We start from the raw sequence: 20,934 nt of genomic DNA on the forward strand, positions 1-20,934 counted from the left end.
TTTAATTCCAGAAATGTGAAAAGAAAACGTTATGAAAAAAGTATTGATATACTTATAATAAAAATTTCATATTTTGGCTTTTATTTATCTTGGCTTTTTAACTCAGTTTACATTGTGTCATGTGTATTAATAAGCATGAGGTTTAGCTAGCTACCAAAGCTCATATAAACTTTAAGAGCTCTCTCTCTCTCACACACACACACACACACACACACACACACCAGCCTGTATCATTTCATCTCTAATTTTGAAACTACAGTTTCTGGCCTGAATAATTTACAAATTGTTCAACTTAAATATTTCACAAAATTTTTTAATTAATTATAGTTTATTCACTTTATATCCCCCAATAAGCTCCTCCCTCCTCCCCTTCTGGTTCCACCCTCCCTCCCCCTTCTTTAAGTATGCCCCTCCCCAAGTCCACTGATAGGGGAGGTCCTCCTCTCCTTCCTTCTGATCTTAGTCTATCAGTTCACATCAGGAGTGGCGGCATTGTCATCTTCTGTGGCCTGGTAAGGCTGCTCTCCCACAGGGGGAGGTGATCAAAGAGCAGGCCAATCAGATTATGTCAGAGGCAGTCCCTCTTCCCATTACTATGGAACCCACTTGGACACTAAACTGCCATGAGCTACATCGGTACAGGGGTTCTAGGTTATCTCCATGCCTGGTACTTGGTTGGAGTATGAGTCTCTGGGAAGACCCCTGTGTTCAAATTTTCTGATTCTGTTGCTCTCCTCGTGGGGTTCCTGTCCTCTCCAGCTCTTACTATTTCCCACTTCTTACATAAGATTCCATGCACTCTGCTCAACAGTTGGCCCTAAGTCTCAGCATCTACTTTGATAGTCTGCATGGCAGAGCCTTTCAGAGGCCCTCTGTGGTAGGTTTCTAGGTTGTTTCCTGTTTTCTTCTTCTTCTGATGTCCATCCTATTTGCCTTTTGGGAGGGGGATTGAGCATTTTAGTCAGGGTCCTCTCTCTTGATTAGTTTCTGTAGATGTACAGATTTTAGTAGGTTTATCCTATGTTGTATGTCTATATGAGTGAGTATATACCATGTGTGTCTTTCTGCTTCTGGGACAGCTCACTCAGGATGATCCTTTTCAGGTCCCACCATTTACCTGAAAATTTCATGATTTCCTTATTTTTCATTGCAGAGTAATACTCCATTGTGTAGATGTACCACAATTTCTGCATCCATTCTTCAGTTGAGGGGCATCTGGGCTGTTTCCAGCTTCTGGCTATTACAAATAAAGCTGCTACAAACATGGTTGAGCAAATGTCCTTTTTGTGTACTTGAGCCTCTTTTGGATATATGCCTAGGAGTGGTATGGCTGGATCTTGAGGAAGCCCTATTCCTAGTTGTCTGAGAAAGGGCCAGATTGATTTCCAGAGTGGTTGTACAAATTTACATTCCCACCAGCAGTGGAGGAGGGTTCCCCTTTCTCCACAACCTCTCCAGCATGTGTTGTCACTTGAGTTTTTATGTTGGCCATTCTGATGCTTGTAAGGTCATTTTGATTTGCATTTCCCTAATGGCTAATAACGTTGAGCATTTTTTAAGTGTTCCTCTGCCATTTGATATTCTTCTACAGAGAGTTCTCTTTTTAGCTCTGTTCCCCCTTTTTTTAATTGGATTACTTGTTTTGCTGCTTTTCAGCTTCTTTAGTTCTTTATATATACTGGATATTAGCCCTCTGTCAGAGAAAGGGCTGGTGAAGATTCTTTCCCAATCTGTTCTCAGTAGTTTGATACTTACTTTCTTAGTGAAGGTAACAGCACTTCATAAATATAAGTATATTCTTGTGTGTAAGTAACAAGTAAAAACAACTCAACTACATTGCCCTGTATAGCACTGAATGCTGGGTAATGGCTTTGTCAATGGAGCTAATGTGATCTGCTACAATGTAAAGAGCTCAAGGGAGTTGAGTCAACTTCATCTTAGGAATCAGTGGTCTTCTCCTGCTTCTTATGTCTATACTGTTTGCCCTTCTGAATGAAGAGTAAGTGTCTTCCTTAGGGTCTTCCTTGTTGCTTCTTTAGGACTATATATTTTAGTATGATTATACTATATTTTATGGCTAATATATACTTATAAGTGAGTATATCCCATGTGTGTCTTTTTGTACCATCCTATCACAGAGGGTCTCTGACAGATTCTACCCAGCAGAGTTTTGAAGCAGCTGCTGAGACTCACAGCCAAACTTTAGGCAGAGTGCAGGGAATCTTATGGAAGAAGGGGGAGAGAGAAAGACCTGGAGGGGACAGAAGGTCCCCAAGATCAACAGAGCCAAAAAAAAAAATCTTGGCTAATGGGGGATATAAGACATTAATGTACCAATCAAGGACAGTGCATAGATAGGACATAAATCCCCTTCTCAAATGTAGACCATAGATAGCTCAGCCTCCATGTGAGTTCCCTAGTAAGGGGAGAAGGGGCTGTCTCTGACATGAACTCAGTGGCAGATTCTTTGATAATCTCTTCCTGGGGTGCAGCCTTACTAGGCCACAAAAGACGGTGATGCAGCCATTCTTTTTTTTTTTTTCGTTTTTTAAATTAAATTTTTATTTTTTATATTAATTACAGTTTATTCACTTTGTATCCCAGCCGTAGCCCCCTCCTTCGTTCCCTCCCAATCCGACCTTCCCTCCTCCATCTCCTCCCATTTCCTTCTCCAAGTCCACTGATAGGGGAGGTCCTCCTCCCCTTCCATCTGATCCTAGCTTATCAGGTCTCACCAGGATTGGCTGCATTGTCCTCCTGTGTGGCCTGGCAAGACTGCTCCCCCCTCTGGGGAAGTCAAAGAGCCCATCACTGAGTTCATGTCAGAGACACTCTCTGTTCCCCTTACTAGGGAACCCACTTGGATGCTGAGCTGCCATGGCTACATCTGAGCAGGTCTTCTAGGTTATATCCATGAATGATCCTTGGTTGGAGTATCAGTCTCAGAAAAGAACCCTATGCCCAGATATTTTGGTTCTGTTGCTCTTCTTGTGAAGCTTCTGTCCTCTCTATGTCCCACTATCTCCCCCTTCTTTCACAGGATTCCCTGCACTCTGCCCAAAGTTTGGTTCAGAGTCTCAGCATCTGCTTTGATACTCTGCTGGCTGAGTATCTCTTTGTATCTCTTCAACACTGTACTTGAAGTCCTAGCTAGAGCAATAAGACAACTAAAGGATATCAGGGAGATACAAATCGGAAAGGAAAAAAGTCAAAGTGTCACTATTCGTAGATGATATGATAGTATATATGAGCCACCCAAAAAATTCAACCAGAGAACTCCTTCCACTGAACAACACCTTCAGCAAAGTGGCTGGATACAAAATTAACTCAAACAAACAAACACTTTGATTCAGTCATATATCCTTAATAATGTGTTCTCTGTAGGGTGTTGCTCAGATACAGTAGCACTTATTGAATGAGTTATAGTTATTAATTGAAAAATTTTGAAAAAATAGTGAAGAAAACAAATTATCTCCACTTCATTTTCTGACTGAAAAATGCTACTTCCATGATAGTATAAAGAAAAAGACAGGGCTTCACTTTCTTTCCTTCAAATACAAACAAAACAAAACAAAACAAACAGAGTAGAGACTGGTCTAAAGATAAAGAAGGAGAGAAAAAGCAGTAAGAAAGAGGAGAAGGATAGAAACACTTGTGCTCTTAATTCCTATCTTAGTAATCAGAAAAAAAAAAAAAAGGTAGATGGAAAGCGTTTCAGTGCAATGAGCCTTGTCATGGATAAAGGAAGAAGAGTGGAGGTCAGAGTTTTCTGAGGGAACAATGGAGGTGTTTGTTATGTGCTCAGTGAAGCATGTAACTGTGGCTTGAATACTTCCCCGTGTGTATATACAGTTTACACAAATGCTCCTTAATATGCTTTCTTTACTCCTCTTTCTCTTCTCTCCTTTTTACACATGTATAGGTGTATGAATATGCATTTAAATATAAGTATATGTGTGTATGTATGTATGTACTTTAGAAGTGGTATCTGCAGGAAGTTCTTGCTAAATTTCCCGGATCTAGAGAAAATATTAAGACAGACACTGACATCTCCTTGCATTGCCTACCATATGGAGACTGCTGTCTGTGGCCTTAAGCACAGCTAACCTAGGGAATATCCTTGACAAGTCCAGAGACCAAATGTCCTGCTCCTTAGGGTCTGACCACACACCATTAACCTGTATCTATTATGTTTTCTTCTCTTACAGACTCAGTGTTTTGCCCCTGAAAAAAAAAAAAACACTCAAATTTAAAAGAAAAGGATTACTTGAAATTTCTTTGGTTTCACAATCTTCTCTGCTATCTCTTTCTCTTCGTTTCTGGCTTGGGGAGGAAGATCTGGATGCTGTTGGTTTGCAGTGCCTGTGGTCCGCGTTCTTGCTAGGGCTGTAGAGATGTCACTCAAACGGAGCAGTGCTTTGTTGTCTCTCACTTTCAAAATAGATGGCTAAAAGTTATAGGAAGCCAAGTTTCAACAATGGCTCTTAAATTCAGCTGATTGGGAAGATGTCCTCCTGGTTTAATAGGATCTCCACAGACATGAATTTTATTTAGGTTGTAGTTGGTTGTCTTGCTTCCATTCAAGTCCTCTGCTGTGCTGAACACTCAGCTATGTAAGTAATAATTGTGCAAAGGAAATGATTACTGGATCATTTGGTTCCAGAAAAAGTAGAAAGTACATTGACCAAGAAGAGAAAGTTGCCTTTATTATTTCTTTCCATGTACTATATGCTCTTAAACAACACATTTCTTCTTTTGCCCAAGTTAATTATAAATAAAAGTAAAGAGTGGGGTTTGTTATTTGTCTGAGACATTATGGTATATTAAATCTGAGCATAGAGAACTAAGTTTAGGACCTACACCCCACCCCCAGATATATGCATTTCTGTATTTTACTTAATCTAACTAAATTTCAGATACTCTAGCTATGGAATGGACATAACATGACTTCGTTCTAAGCAAGTTATTTTTTATGAGGATTGTGTGAAGGACATGCTTACTGGATGGTTTGGTTCCAGAAACTAGAAAGCAGAAAGTACATTGACTGAGAAGAGGAAGTTGCCTTTTTTATTTCTAAGCAAGTTCTTTTTTTTTTTAATGAGGATAAACTGAAATTATCACAAGAGGAATTAGTATGGTGCCTAGGTCTGGGAAATTAATAATTAACTATTATTAGTATCCTGTGGATGGAATTACTTGGGATTAGCATATGCAGACCAGATGATTTCTAAGAACACTGAAATAATTTACAAATGGATCCTGCACAAGATCTTGAATCTTGAGCCATGAATCTAATCATAAACTGTAGAGAAGCAGCCCAGAAGAAGAGCCTAGATTATACGACAGACAAAACTGATAAAAAAAAAAAGTAATCCTTCTGTAGTAAAAAGAGCTCTATGAAGTTGAACACTTCAAGCCTAAGGTGTAGAGGTGGTTAGGACTTAATGAGAAAACGGGCTGAGTAATATGGAGAGGAGGCATCACGAGCACTCAATGCCAGATTATAAAGGTTAGGGCTGGACCCTGCAGGCAAAAGCCACTAGGGCAAGTTCATGATCATATTTGCATTGTAAAGTGCAAAAGAATGGTGGCATGCATAATTTTACATAGCAGACCCTCAACTGCTAACTTACTTTAATTAAATTTGTGCGATGAGGTTGTTTAATATGTATTGTACATTGATTTGGGATGGTTTTGTAGTTTGGGAATGAGTGAAGTGATGAGGCATCCTGGGGCCCTCCCCCAACCACATTTTGGGCATTAATGCTACATCCAGGGAGGAAAGAGACACTGGACCCAAGGATGCCTGCAGAGTGGTTTTTGTGGTTATCTCTGAAGGGGTGCTGAGAGCTGGCCTACAACAGTGGCCAGGTCCATGCAAAAGACCAAGTCTTGACTCAGGCTGAGGTTGTACAGACAGACTTTCTCTAGATTTGGCATTAGTCTGGCCTTTAGCCTCTGCTGCAGAAACTTGATTGCTGAAACATTGCCAGCCAGGGTGGCCCTATTTATCCAGAGCCCAGACAACATAAGATACAAGGGACTGAGCCCTTGTACCTTGAGCATCTCAGCTTGTAGAAGCAGAATAGACACTAGGTGGGAATTTCTCACTCTCTCCTCTCGACCTCTCGATTTCAGGAATGCATAGAGAACCACTGTGGTTTGGATGTAAGTATTGAATCTCTGTGGGCAAATGAAGTCAGGCTGTCCATCTATTCTAAATTTAACTTCTTAACCACGTTTGGACACAGTACCTTGACTGAGGTTGTTTTTTTTACCCAAACTGTATAATGTTAGGGTGGGGCATGTAAGGATGAGGGTGATGACAGCAAAAGGCCTAGGAGAAAATATGAGTTGTCCTCACAGCCAAATTGATTAGCACATTAACTGCTAACTCTGCCATCTACCTCTAAGTCTCACTTGATGAACTATGACTGGCCACAGACGAGCTGCCTTACTTAAACAGAACCTAACAAAATTACCATTTCAGAATGTATGCATAGCATGAATCAATACACTTTCCTTAGCTTGTTTCAGCAGCACAAAATGTGGAAAATATCAATCATTCCTATTCTAGGCATTCTCCACGGACAACATTCTAGACTGAGTAGTTTCTCTTATTTCGTTTGAGCTTCATGGAAAGGCTGTGAATTCTACTCTATTAATACCTTCCTACAAAAGATATGGAAAAAAATCACATTAAAAATTGTTTCCCAGGAATTCGTAGCTAGTAGGCAAGATAGACAAGACTTAAGCTCAAATATCTCAAGGACAAGAGTACTGCACAATCTTGTAAGTACAGGGAAGGGCCTCCAGAGCCGCCAGAGTTATCTACCACCCATGCAGGGATGAACCCCATCAGTCACCTCTGAGATTTCCACCACTGAGAAAGATGGGTGATGTGCTTCAAATAACACAGGAAATAAACAGAAGAGACACTACTGAAACTAACATTCTTGTTTCCAAACTAAGACCAGAACAAGCAGCTAGTTCTCTAATATCTTTTAAAATTCTGTTTACTTTAAACCTCTTTTAGTAGCCCTGAGAAGTTGCAAACATTAAGTGTATTTCCTATTTATCTTTTATTTGCCTCTGCCACCCCCTACTGTGTGAACACCTTGCATAGGCATAATGCAATGATTAGAACTAAACAGAGGACTGTGCATGGAGAGGATCTAGACCCCCTGCTCAGATTTAGTCCATTGGCAGCTCATTCTACATGTAGGTTCCCTATTAAGGGGAGTAGGAGCAGTCTCTGACATGAACTTGATTGCCTGCCCTTTGATTACCACCCCCTGGCATGGTGGCCTTAACTGGGCCACAGAGATAGAGAGTCCAGATAGTCCTGATGAGACCTGATAGGCTAGGGTCAGATAGTTGGGGAGAGGAACTCTTCTATCGGTGGACTAGAGGAAGGACATGGGGTGAGAGGGAGGGCGTGTGAGACTGGAAGGAGATGAGGGACTAGGCTGCTGCCAGGATACAAAGTGAATGAATTGCTTTAATAATAATAATAATGACAGTGATGTAAAAATGTGATAAAAACTAACAAAGATTGAACAGAGAATTCAGTTAAGTCATTAACTGAATTACAAGCTTGTCTGAACTTATACTAAATTGTACATTCCTGATATTTTATTTTCCATTCCAGGTTCATATTCTGAATTCTACCTTATCTTTAGGTGAGATTTATCATTCATTTTCTAGAATGTGTAAACATTCTTCCATCTTTCTTTATAACCTATACTTTCATTAATTATTTGATCATTTAGTACATTCATAAAATGTGTTTTGATCATATTAATCGAAGACACCTCCCTAAATTCTCTCAGATCTACTCTCATCTACCTCTTCCCAAATTTATGTCCTGTTTCAATTTAACTATTTATTTTTATAACCAGCTAAATCCAGTTTGTGCTGCCCATTATCTCATTGTTATTCAGCCATCAACTAGATTATGGTTCATCTACCAGTGGCCACACTCTTAAAGAAACTGACTCTCCCTCTCCCAGAAGCCATCAGCTGTCAAAAGATGCTCAGCTAGGGTTGACCCTCCTGATCTACTTCCTCCTACACGATAGTATATTGACTGGATTGATCTTGTATAGGTCTTCTGCAGGCAACTACAACTGCTGTGAATTCATGAGTTCAGTAGGTTTGTTACATCCAGAATACAGTATTTTGCTATACTGCCCTTAACTACCAAAGGGAAAAATACATAATTGAAAGAGAGGCTTAAGTGGGAGGAAGAATGGGATGAGAACTCTGGTGGAGGAAGGAATAACTAACATGAAGGCTACTTAAAAAGACATATAGAATATACACATATTCATATAAAAAGAGGATAATTACAATTAACTTATATGGTGAAAATATCCATTCCAGAGGCCACACACACACACACACAAAGAAAGAAAGAAGAAAAAAAGAAGAAGAAATCATTCAGTGCCAGTTGTGGGATACCTTACTTTGTTTTGTTGTTCTTAGCGCAAGTCTAGGTTCTTGTGTCCCAGAACCAACATTTCGATCAGGGACAAATATATAGTGGTAGAAATAGAGATAATTTATTAAGAAAGATGCAAGCATTATTGAGAGAGAACGTAAGTGAACTAGAGAGCTTTGAAAGGTGAGAAGCTCAGATGACCTTGAGCCTCAGGAGTAATGGCCCTTCATGAAGTTATTTATATAGCACCAGATCTTCTTCCACATTTGTTATCATGCGTTTTCTCATACCCATTCTGTTCTTTTGTCTGTTTCTTCTTGGAGGGGTATTTCTATGTCCTATTATCATAATTTATTTTTCAGCTCAGGCTGAACAGCTGTAGTCATTCAGAAAGCTCTCTTATTTACTATTATATACCTTCCATCATGATAATCTTCAAACTCCTTTGTATTTAAGAGATATCTAAAGTAGAAATGGAAATTATTTCTTTTATTCCTTTTTTCTACTTTTTCCTTCCCTTATAACATTATTCTGGTTTCTAAACAGCTAATGATTCTAGCTCCATACTCTCTCTCTCTCCAACGCTGTTCATGCCTGATGTTCTCTATTTGAACTTCAATACTTATCGTCGAAACTGGCTTCTAGCCTGAAGCCTAATTTCAATACTTTGGACTTGTATGGTTGAAAGATAAATGAGTTCTGCAAGTTGTCTGCTGATGTCTACACAGACACTATGGAACACATATTCACTCACATACACAAATTAATTCATTTGTGTATTAAATTGTGTATTAATAGGAAGCCTGTTTCTAAGTTAATTTACTTCAGTTAATGCTTCTTTATCACTTTTGGAGAATAATAGAAAAATCTTATATTGGTTTTATTTTCATACTACTAAAACTCTTCCTCTCCCCCTCCATATCCACTTACTCATGGATCCTCACACTTAGTTAGTTCACAACTTTTGGACATCTAATTTTATTTCCTGGGAATGAGGGTAGAAAAGATGCTATTTGATTTTTCTGAAGTAACTTAGTTGAGTTATAATCATATAGCAGAAATGTGGAATTGTGTAGAAATTAAATGAGTCTATGTTATTGAAGTGGCTCCTGAACAACTTAAGCTTTGCCAATACGAATTCATCACTGTATCAACACCACTAACATGACTGAAATATTAACCCTATCATAATAAAAATCAACAACAATAACAGGTCTTACCCAAACATCATCTAACATCATAAACAAAACAAAAAACATATTGTCAGTACCTGTGCTCAACACACTGCCAAAACACCAGGAATTACACTTAGAAAATAATACAGAAGTCATGCTAATATCTCACATGGGTTAGGAAAGTCATACCTCTTCTATCTTTTTTTTGAGGGTATAAAAATGATATATTTGAAAGTAATGATAATATAAAACCAGTGCTATATATAGTGAGTAGATATTCAATAAAAACAAAATAAAAATATCCTGATCAAATTGAACTTATTTAAGAAAAAATACATCATTAAAAGTTAAGCAAGCTCATCAACAAATAGAATAAAGGAAAAGATCATGTAATTGTTTCCATGGGTGCTGAAAAGAAATTATTTAAAAGTCTAAATGAGAACTCATAATAAAAAATTAACATGCTAGATAAGACAGGAAACTTATCAAGGTGACATCACATATAAAGCATCTAATATTAGGTATTGATCAAGAAGAAAGATTTTTCACTTTTTCTATTTTTGTTGAAAAGTTTTGTACAGACGCTAAACAGTACCACATGTCAGAAAAAAATAAAATAATGTTTCAATATGAAGAAAGGCTGGAAGCAAACTCCTGATCCTCCTGCTTCAACTTTCCATTGCAGTTATCACATACTTTTGGTAACTTTTTTCCTAGATTCCTGTTTTTTATTATTTTTTTTATTTTTTATTATTATTTTTTTAATATTAGTTACAGTTTGTTAACTTTGTATCCCTGCTGTATCCTGCTCCCTCTTTCCCTCCCAATCTCACCCTTCCACCCTCATCTCCTCCCTGCCCCTTTCCAAGCCCACTGATAGGGGAGAACCTCCTCCCCTTACATCTGATACTGGTTTATCAGGTGTCTTCAGGACTGGCTGCAAAGTCCTCCTCTGTGGCCCAGCAGGGCTGCTCCTCCCTTGGGAGGTGGGGAGGAGGTCAAAGAGCCTGCCATTGAGTTCCTGTCAGAAATATTCCCTGTTTCCCTTATTAGGGTATCCCCTTGGATACTGAGCTACCAAGGGTTACATCTGAGCAGAGGTTCTAGGTTACATCCATACATGGCCCTTGTTTGGAGAAACAGTCTCAGAAAAGACTCCTGTGTCCTTGTGGAGCTCCTGTCCTTTCCAGGTCATACCAACTAGCCGGTGCAGGAAATACCTTTTCTATATTAACATGCATATTGTTTATATGAATTGACTGAGATATGAATAAATCAGGAAATTTCCCAAAGTTGATCAGTTTGTCAGTGCTGGGGAAAGCAGAAACACTGGATAGAAGTGCTCAGGGAATTTAGATCCTGCTCATTTACTTAAATATTGGACAAATGAGAAGAAGCAAACGGACCAAGACTTCTGATTCTCAGACTAAGGCCTTGTTCTCCATGCCACAAACCTCTGTGCCTTTGTACTAACTTTGAACTCTTTCATTGAAAAACTTGTTTAATGTCTCCTAAATGCAAGCACTGGGCATAAAAATGTTTTGAAAGAAAATGAAAAAAAAAAAAGAGACCCAGGAAAAATTTAAAATATAATAAAAGTATTTTTTTGTCTTTTCTAAGTTCCAATTAAAATTTGAAAAGAAATAATTTATTTTCACTTATTGTAATTCACCCCACTACTAAGGAATGAATTTAATGTCCAACGCAATAGAGCATCCAAAGAAGTATCCTGAGTTCATGACTAGGAAGAAAGGGTAAAGGCTTCTAGTATGATTTACAAAGAGGGAGAAGCAGTGAGGCAGAGAATTGAATGGCAACAGTGCTGGAGGGCAGCAGTAGATGTGGAAAGTGCCCCTCCCCCCACTAATCTTAGTGGTGGGAAATGGTTTGGACTTGAGTAACATGGATTAGTTTCCTATTTGAGGGATGAAATGGTTTATGGCTTCTGAATAGCTCTCTTCCTCAGGTGAGGCACAGACAGGTCTATGAGAACAAAGCTGCCGCTGAGTGAAAAGAGTTTAGAATCCAGGCTTCCGGAATTGGATAGGACATGCAGTTGGCCATGAAGCCTCTGGCTTGGACTCAGGAACATTCTGCTGGGCAGGTTGTGACATCCCAACAGCATCATGCCTTTCTTCTTTTTCAGTTATGGTTTGTGCTTGCCCTAGTCTGCATTAAGCTCTTTTGAAGTCCACATGCCTTTGGACTGTGATGTCCCATGTAATATTAAGGTTGAGACTAATTCACTGTGGAATCAAGGTTTACCTTGGAGTAATAACCTATTTCTAGATCCCATTAGAATAACAGGAAGAAAGGTTTAGGGGAAACATAAGGAGAAATAGAACTTTGATACAGAATACAGATAAAATTTAGAAATCAGGAATCCACACACAAGCTTCTAGTGATTTTAAGACCCATTCAGAGTCTCAATTCTGAATAGCTTTATCACCTACACTTAGGACCTTTGAACTGTTTCTACACCTGTCTCCAACATCTCCTGGTGTCTTTATTTTTCACTAATCTTGGCATCACTCACAAAATCTGCCACACATTCAGTCTTGAACAAAATCTTTTCAACATGTTGAATTTGTCATCCAAATAGATAAAAAGTACTTTGTGGAACTCCTTGCGAAAGAAGGAAGAGAAGGAGGAAGGGTTCACTATAGCTTGCATTCAAAGAAAATTTATGCAGTCAGAGGATTAAGACAGATAGGAATAATCATCTAAGAAAGAGTCAGTGTCCTGAACATGATGAAAGATAAGTGCAGAAGTATTTTCCCTTGTATGGGAGAGTCAGAATGTTAAGTTTGTATGTAAAACTGCATTTAAGCTGAAGGATTAATGAAAAAATTACAGTAACACAAAAACAGCAAAAAATATTTGTTATAGGACATAAAGTTATAGGACATATAGCACATAAAGTTGAAATGAATCATGGAGTCATTAAGTTATTCAGTGTGAAAACTACAAAGGTCAAGGATTACTTTCTGGCGTGTGGCTCCTCTGCTGTAGTGCCCCACCATCCCCAAGTTCAAGATCCAGCATGCTCTCCCCTTCCCATTCACACCACAGCTTAATTCCCAATCTGTCTATAAATGTGAAACTCAAGACTGTTCACATGGAGGTTCTGTAGGGAGAGCAAGTTCTCACATGCACCTTCTGATTGGAACTGATTGGAATGGCCAAAGGAAATCACATGGAGAGACAAAAGTAGCTCCTGAGACTGTTTTGAATGCTTATTATCTATTGTGATGGGAAGATTTCTGAATATAAATTGAGATTAAAGAGTAAATACCCCAACCTTTAAAACCACTTTGAGTAGAAACCTTCATTCTTGATTTTTTCCATAGTCTGGCTTTTCCCACATCCAACCCAACATAAAATTATTGTGACTCTCATATTTGGGTGGCTCTGTCCTTAGGTTTTCTTCTATACATTGTTTTGCTGTTCTCAAGATCCATGGTCTTATTCTTTTCCAAAGTGCTCTACCTCTTATCCTTCTTATCTCAATCAACTTTTCTATTTTATCAAGTGAATCTTTTAAACCTGAAATCTGATCTAATCTTAACTAAAATTTTGTCAGAGACAGCCCCTGTTCCCATTACTAGGGAACTCACTTGGACTCTGAGCTGCCATGGGCTACATCTGTGCAGGGTTTCTAGGTTATCTCCATGCATGGTGCTTGGTTGGAGTATAAGTGGCTGGCCTTTGATCACCTCCCCCTTACCAGGCCATAGAGGAAGACAATGCAGCCAGACCTGATGAGATCTGATAAGCTAAGGTCAGAGAGAAGGGGAGGAGGACCTCCCCTATCAGGAGACTGGGGGAAGGGCAGGGAGGAGATAATGGAGGGAGTGCAGGATTGGGAGTGATTGAGGGAAGGAGCTACACCTGGGATACAAAATGAGTAAATTGTAATTAATAAAAAATTAATTATAAAAATATTTTGTGCTTCTTACTGGATTATAGAAAAGGTTATAAACTCTGAGCTCAGACACTCCAGTCTTTTCATAGTTTTCTATGACTGCCCCACCGACCTGTTTACATACTGGTCTCCTATGCTTGACTCTGGGTGAAGCCAATCACTGCCCTTATATCCTGGCAGTATTCTCAATGACACAGTCACTTCTGTCTGGGATGTATCTGCTACCAAACTCTGCTTGTTTCTATCCTCAGCTTCAGTGTCTACTCTTCACCTCACCTCATTATCTCCAACCCAACTGCCGTTCAGCATTCTTTCCTGCTAAACATGTCCTCCAAGGACCTTGAATTCCTTTCTTTTTTGTTTTCGAGTTTGTACTAGTAACCCATTCATTTGCTTAAAGCTAATTTGAAAATTTATTTAATGATGTTCTGTGTCTGTCTTGAGTCTATGGACCCTTTTGAGGACAGGTTTCAACTAATTTTTATATCTTCTCTGTACTGAGTATGTGAGTCTGACAGGTCTCCTGAGAAGAAACTGGTATAATGAACACTTCCTGCAAATCGCAGCAACAGAGAACCCGACAGGAGAGCCAAAGGTAGCTCTGATGGAAACAAGTATAATATCCAAATAACAGCAATTCATACTGCAGTTTGGATAGAAAAAGGACAAACCTACAGAGGATTTTCTCCTTCGTGTTTATCTTTGGAGGTCTCATGTGCATTAGAGTTATGAGAATGTTGGTCTTTGCTCAAAACTGTTTTGTTTTCCCTTTTTCCCTGGCCCTCCCCCATCTCCCATTCTTTTTACAGTGTTCTTAAAAAGCTGAGAATGGTTTATCTTAGCATTTGTAAGTTTATTTGTGAAGCTCATCATGTCAGTTTTATGAGCAGTCTGGGTCCATTGTCCTTAGAAAACGACAATGATTAACAGTGATTTGTTTTGCTATCCAATTGTTTAAGTTATAATAACTCCCCATCAGCGTGTTTTAAGTACAGCTGTGTTTATGGATTAAGATCTACTGACTCAAATATTTACAGAGTTCCAAAAATCACGAGAACATACAGTGTCAGGAATTTTCCATAGGCTCCTTTGGGCTAGAGTGAGTTTCTGTTCAGTTTGAAGAGAAAGCTTTAGAACAATTTCAAAGAACATTAAAAGGTCTATGTGAGTGTATTTCCAAAGAGACAACAAATGCTAGAGCCCTGAAGAAGGACATAGTGATAATGGCCACATTAACTTGCTGTACACGGGTGTTTTATGGGAACAGACAGGGAGATTAAAGTCGAAGATTAGGAAGGTCACATCCTCTTAACTTTGGACTGTCTCTAAAGTTTATATTGTCTTAAAATGACTTTGTCTTTACATACTTAAAACTCTACTGCTATGTGGCATTAAAAACAGACTCACCATTTTCTAGTTCTATAACCTATAAAAAGAGCATAGTCTTTTTTTTTTTTTCACCTTTGGTCCTTGTCTAAGAATAAAGGTAGTTAGAAAGGCATAAAATATTATATCACTGGGTACTGTGCATGTAGATGCTTAATGCTCAGTGGACTTTTTCTTGTAGTCAGAGTCTACTCTTACAATCACTCTCTTATGCTTGTCTCATACTTTACAGGGCGCTTATAAAATTGTGGGAATAATACTGTCTTGAGAATATGAAAATCTTTTTTGTTTTTTTAAATTTTATTTTATTTTTATTAATTACAGTTTATTAACTTTATATCCCAGCTGTAGCACCCTCCTCTACCTCCTCCCCAATCCCACCTTCCCTCCCTCTTCTCCTATGCCCTCCCCCAGTCCTATGATAGTGGAGGTCCATAGCAAAAGTAAGTCAGGATTCATTGTGTTATCCTAACAGCTGAGGCCTCATAGACAATGATTCATAGGAAGGCCATTTTGCACTAAAGGATGTGAGTTTGCATTCTCACGAGAATTCTGAATTTTGGAAAGTAATTTATTGTATTTTCTCATACCCCTGTTTTGCTATCTTATTAAATAAGATGGCACCTTTTCTAAAGGATTTGTGAAGAGATTCATGAAAGATGTGTATAACATATCCACAAGGTAGCACATGCTTGTCTTATATATCTTCTTGCTTGATATGCTTCACAAAAAAAGGTGCTTTGCTAACTGTAAGAAGTTATGAGAAATGAAAGAACCAACTAAGGCTTCTCTGTGTCATCAGCAGATGAGTAATAATAATTACCTCGAAGCAGTTATTAAAATGCACATGTTTTGACAGTCCTTAGTGTACCTTCACTCTTTTCTTTTCTTTTCCATGTTTATGAAAGTAAACCACTCAACAAGCTTGGAAAGTTGGTGTGTTGTAAAGGTTATTTAATTCTGGAGACCAATCAATTGTAACAATTGAGTTATGTAAGAAAATTCAAAAGTTGTCTTATACAACCCATCTTTTCAGAAAAAAAAAAAAAACACGAACATAGAACTCTTAAAAGGATAATTCAGAAGTCATAAATAGAAACAAGATGGCTTTTTGTGACATAATCAGTAGCAGAGGAAACATCAAGGGATGATGAGGCACCAACATGCTGGCAGCAACAGTGAAGCCAGCGAAGAAGACGTATTGGATGGAGAAAGCAAAGGATGATGTCAGGAAAGAGCCTGGGGCAGTGACTGTAGAGGGAGAGCTATTACTCGCACAACGTATCACAGAGAAGAGACAGATTCTATGTTCCCTTTCGCACTGAATTTTTACCAGGACCTTGCATTACACAAAGTTGATTGAACATGCACAGGTAAGAGCACCAACTGCTTTAGCACAGGGAGAACACTGTAGAGCACACAGAGAGACAGAGAGCATGGGAAAAATGGTAAGAAAGGGTGATGCAGCTGCCTATAAGTGAAGAAAAGGGCTGAGGTCACAGGTCAGTTGTTAGAGTGCATGCTTATCATGCACAAGTCCCAGGCTGTGATTCATGGAACCACATAAAATCAAATAGAGTACCACATACCAGAAATCCCAGCACTAGGAAGGTAGAGGCAGGAGAATCAGAGGTTCAATATGATCCTCAGCTACATAACAGTTTGTAGGCCAGTCTAGGATATATAAGACACTATCTCAGAAATTAAGGGAAAACTAGCACATCACATAAAGGTGCTTACATCTCACATAGAAGAGGAATTGTAACATAGCACATGAAGGTGAGGTGCCAGCCCTACGCTCACAGCAGTCGTTTATGGCATCCACCCCTACTAACATTCTTTCTCTTGCACCATGTAAGTAGATATATTCTTGTGCTGTTCTGTGAAGTAGAAGTAGAAAACGTTGAAGCATCAATCTAAAACAAAGTGTCTGAAAGTTGTTTCTGACTTGTTCTGGAATATACCAGACACATTTGATCACAAAATATTGATAGAGATGAAAACTAAAGTGGTATGGAGGATGAGATTCACAATTTTAAACCTCAGGCAGAGCATGGTGGCACATGCCTTTAATCTTAGCACCTGAGATGCAGAGTCAGGTGGATCTCTATAAGTATGAAGCCAGCCCGGTCTATAAAGTGGGTTCCAGGATAGCTGGGGCTATATCACAGAGAAACCCTGTCTCAAAAAAAAAAAAAAAAAAAAAAAAAAAAAAAAGAAAGAAAGAAAGAAAAGAAAGAAAGGAGCAAGAAAAAGAAAGAAAGAAAAAAAACAAAAACAAAGCTCTTCATTTACAAGGAGATGAGGAGCGTGTGTCTCTGTCTCAGTCACTTTAAAGGGCTATGGCATTCAAATATTCAAGCCCTAAGATTTGATACATATGAATAAGGACCACTGTAAGGTCGTAGAGACTTTGAATACGTGGGTAAGTGTCCTAGCTAAGGTTTCTATTGCTGTGAAGAGGCAGCATGACCATGGCAACTCTTAAAAAAGAAAACATTTAATTGGGGCTACTTACAGTTTAGTTTAGTTTATCATTGTCATGGGAGGAAGCAAGCTGGCAAGAGGGAGACAGACATGGTGCTGGAGAGGTGGTTGAGAATCCTAGATATGAATCAGTAGAGAACAAGAAAAGAGTGACACTGGGCCTGGCTTGAGCATCTGAAATTCCAAAACCCACCCTCAGTAATACACTTCCTCCAACAAGGCCACACCTCCAAAAATGCCACTGCCTATGAGTCTGTGTGGGGGCATTTTCATTCAAACCACCACAGGAAAGTAACACCTTTAGCATAGTGAGACTATTTTGGGATTTGCTTCACTTTCTAGAGAATTTTGTTTCTCTAAAAGCAGAAGAATTGTGGCAGGTGCTCTGGAAAACAGGTTTTTTTTTCTTTCTTTTTAAATTAAATTAAATTTATTTATTTATTAGAATTTATCCAGAAGCAGAAAGACACATATGAAACATACTCACTTATAAGTGGATATTAGCCATATAATATAGAATAAATGTACTAAAATCTATAGTCCCAAAGAAGCTAAAAAACAAGGAAGACTCTAGGGAAGACACTTAATCCTCATTCAAAAGGGCAAATAGGATAGACATGGGATGTAGGAGAAGACAAGTACCAGGACAGAAGCCTTTCACAGAGGACCTCTAAAAGACTCTACCCACCAGGGTATAGAAGGAGATACTGAGACACATAGGCAGAGTGCGGGAAACCTTATGTAAGAAGAGGGAGATAGAATGTCCTGGAAGGCACAGGAACTCTACAAGGAGAAAAACAGAACCAAAATACCTGGCCCCAGAGAACCTGCAGAAACCAATACTCCAACCAGGGACCATGCATGAAGAGGACCTAGAACCCCTGTTCAATGGAAGCCCATTGGCTGCTCAGTTTCCAAGTGGGTTCCCAAGTAAGGGGTATAGGGTCTGTCTCTGACATGAATTCATTGTCAGGCTCTTTGACCACCTCCCCCTGGGGGATGGTGCAGCCCTGCCAGGCCACAGAGGAAGATGAAGCAGCCAGCTTTGTTGAGACCTGATAAGCTAGGGTCAGATAGAAGGGGAGGAGACCCTTCCCTATCAGGGAAAACTGATTATAAGCATTGGAAGATTTTGATCCATTTTTACCCACTCTGGGGTGGAGATAGTCCCTGGAAGGACTGAAAAGATACCACTGAGAACTAAAGGGAGCACAGATGAAGCAAGGAAAAAGAATGATGCTATAGGTCTACAGCCTTGAGATGTTGCATGAGTTTAGAAGTCTTTCTAAAGTCTTCAGATAACAGCCAACTCCAGTAATACCTTGCTTTTAAACTTGTAATGTTGAAAACTAAAACAGAAGTTATTCATACAGATTTATGACCCAGAGAACTGTGAGATCGTAGATGTGTGCTTTAATCATCTGCACTTCTGGTAATTTGTTACAGTAGCATTAGAAACATTTACTGTTGGGCATTTTGTACCAGAGTGAGTCCCTGAGTTGTAAGGAAGAGTTCTTTATGTTTAAAGTCCTCAACATAATGATATCTTGTTACCAAATTCCTGCTAAGATTGTTTGAACCCATGAGAACTGCAGAATATTATTTAAAAGATGGTCAACACCAAATATCATTGATAAACATCTAGCACTGCTAAAACTCATGGAGAGCTCATGGGAGTATAAAATATTATAGCCATTTAAAAAAGAGATGTGGCAATTTCATTTAAAATTAAACGTACAGTGAACCTACAATTCCATACCCCAGGACTGACTCAAAGAACTAAAAGCTTATCCCACAAAACAGCCTTTGGATGGATGTTTATACTGGCTTTATTTGACATAGCTCAAACTGGAAGGAGTCATCTTTACGTCAACAGAAGAATAGAAAAATAAGCTGTGGTGAGTTCATACTATGGAATACTATACGAAATGTCCCAAACACGCAAATCCATGGGAACATAAACTTGATTAGTGGTTTCCAGAGGCTGGAATAGAAGAGGAATGGGAAGTAGCAACTCTGTAACATGATCATTTCACAACCATATGATAATAATGGTCATTCAGTAACATTTTTTTTTCAATGCAGTTTATTCAGGAACCTTGAACAATCATCTGACCCTGGGGAAAGCCAGCCCACAGCTTAAATAGCCTCTGGGTAGCCAACCTCAGCGTGCCACGTGGGCAATGCAGATAGGTCCACATACATGGAAGCAAGCCAGATCCTCAGCCTTAGCCAAATGTGGAATTGTTCATGACAGAGAGCACTCACCATCGGGAAGGTGGAAGGCGGAAACCAGCTCCATCTTTAAGGCGCGGCATTACACAGCTCTCTACAGTTCCCCCTTGTTGTTTTAGACGCATCAGGCAAGAGTAGAGGTCTGATCTCTGATATTAGAAATAAATTGGGACTTTGTACTGATGTTCATTTAGGTGTCATCCACCCAAAGAGCATCAGACCCGTCCGATACCTTTTTCTCAGAGGCGGGACCTGGGGCATCAACCCGCATGCAATCAGACATGCTCTTCTCTGGGTCGAAAGCAGCTGACCCTGAGTGCAGTGCTTAGCCTCGCATCCTGAGCGTATCATTTTAGCTTTTTATGGTATACAACCATGCTTGGGGAGAATGTCCTGCTTCAATGGCTGTAAAGGCCTGAATGGTCATGGCTGCATTACACTGTTGTGAGACTCTAATCTTGCATATATACCACAGGCAAACCAAGGAGACCAACACCAGAAGGCCTGCTAACGCTCCCATGCCCGCCCATTCCTTCAGATGATTCATGGCTGTAGCAGTCCATGATGATAATCCTGTGGCTAGTCCTGTGTCCACTCTGGTAGAATTTACCGTGATAATGGCCACTCACAGCTGGTCCATCGTAGTATCGAATTCTCCAGTCCAATTACCTAAAATATAGCTCGACAATTGTTTAGACAGATTTGCAGCACGGGAAAAATTCTCATATTGTATGCTAGTGACACAAAGTCCAGCATACTTCCATTGACAGCCAAGTTGAGCGATTTGCCATAGGGTATCAATTTGCTCCTGCACGAGGTCAATCCTCTGATTGAACACCATCAAGCCTCCTTTTAGTTGAGCATTAATTCCTTTTTGTACATCTAAGGCATGAGCTACATTGGCTAAAGATTATTCAGGGTCTGAGCAGTCTGCACAGTGTGACTCATGGCTAATGCCACGGTGGTAGCTCCAACAACTGCCAATGAGATGGCAGTAACAATGGTGGCTGTAGTTCCAAGATCCCTTTTCTGTCTGAAGAGAGTCATAGCATGAGGGGCATCAATGGGCACAGGCACCAGCGATGCATGCGAGTAACTAGGGCTTACCTAAATTCACTAGCATTCCAGCATTGGGCAAAAAATCAAGTATCATTACCACAATTACTTGGTTCTATCTGGCTAATAATGAATAAAAATGGGGGATATAAACAAACAGGTGTGGGTTTATAGGAAATATTATGAGAAGCCTTAACCCCCTGGTTGGAACATCCTGCATCAGTTCT

This window comes from Meriones unguiculatus, chromosome 3, assembly GCF_030254825.1.
Source record: "Meriones unguiculatus strain TT.TT164.6M chromosome 3, Bangor_MerUng_6.1, whole genome shotgun sequence".
Taxonomy (NCBI): Eukaryota; Metazoa; Chordata; class Mammalia; order Rodentia; family Muridae; genus Meriones; species Meriones unguiculatus.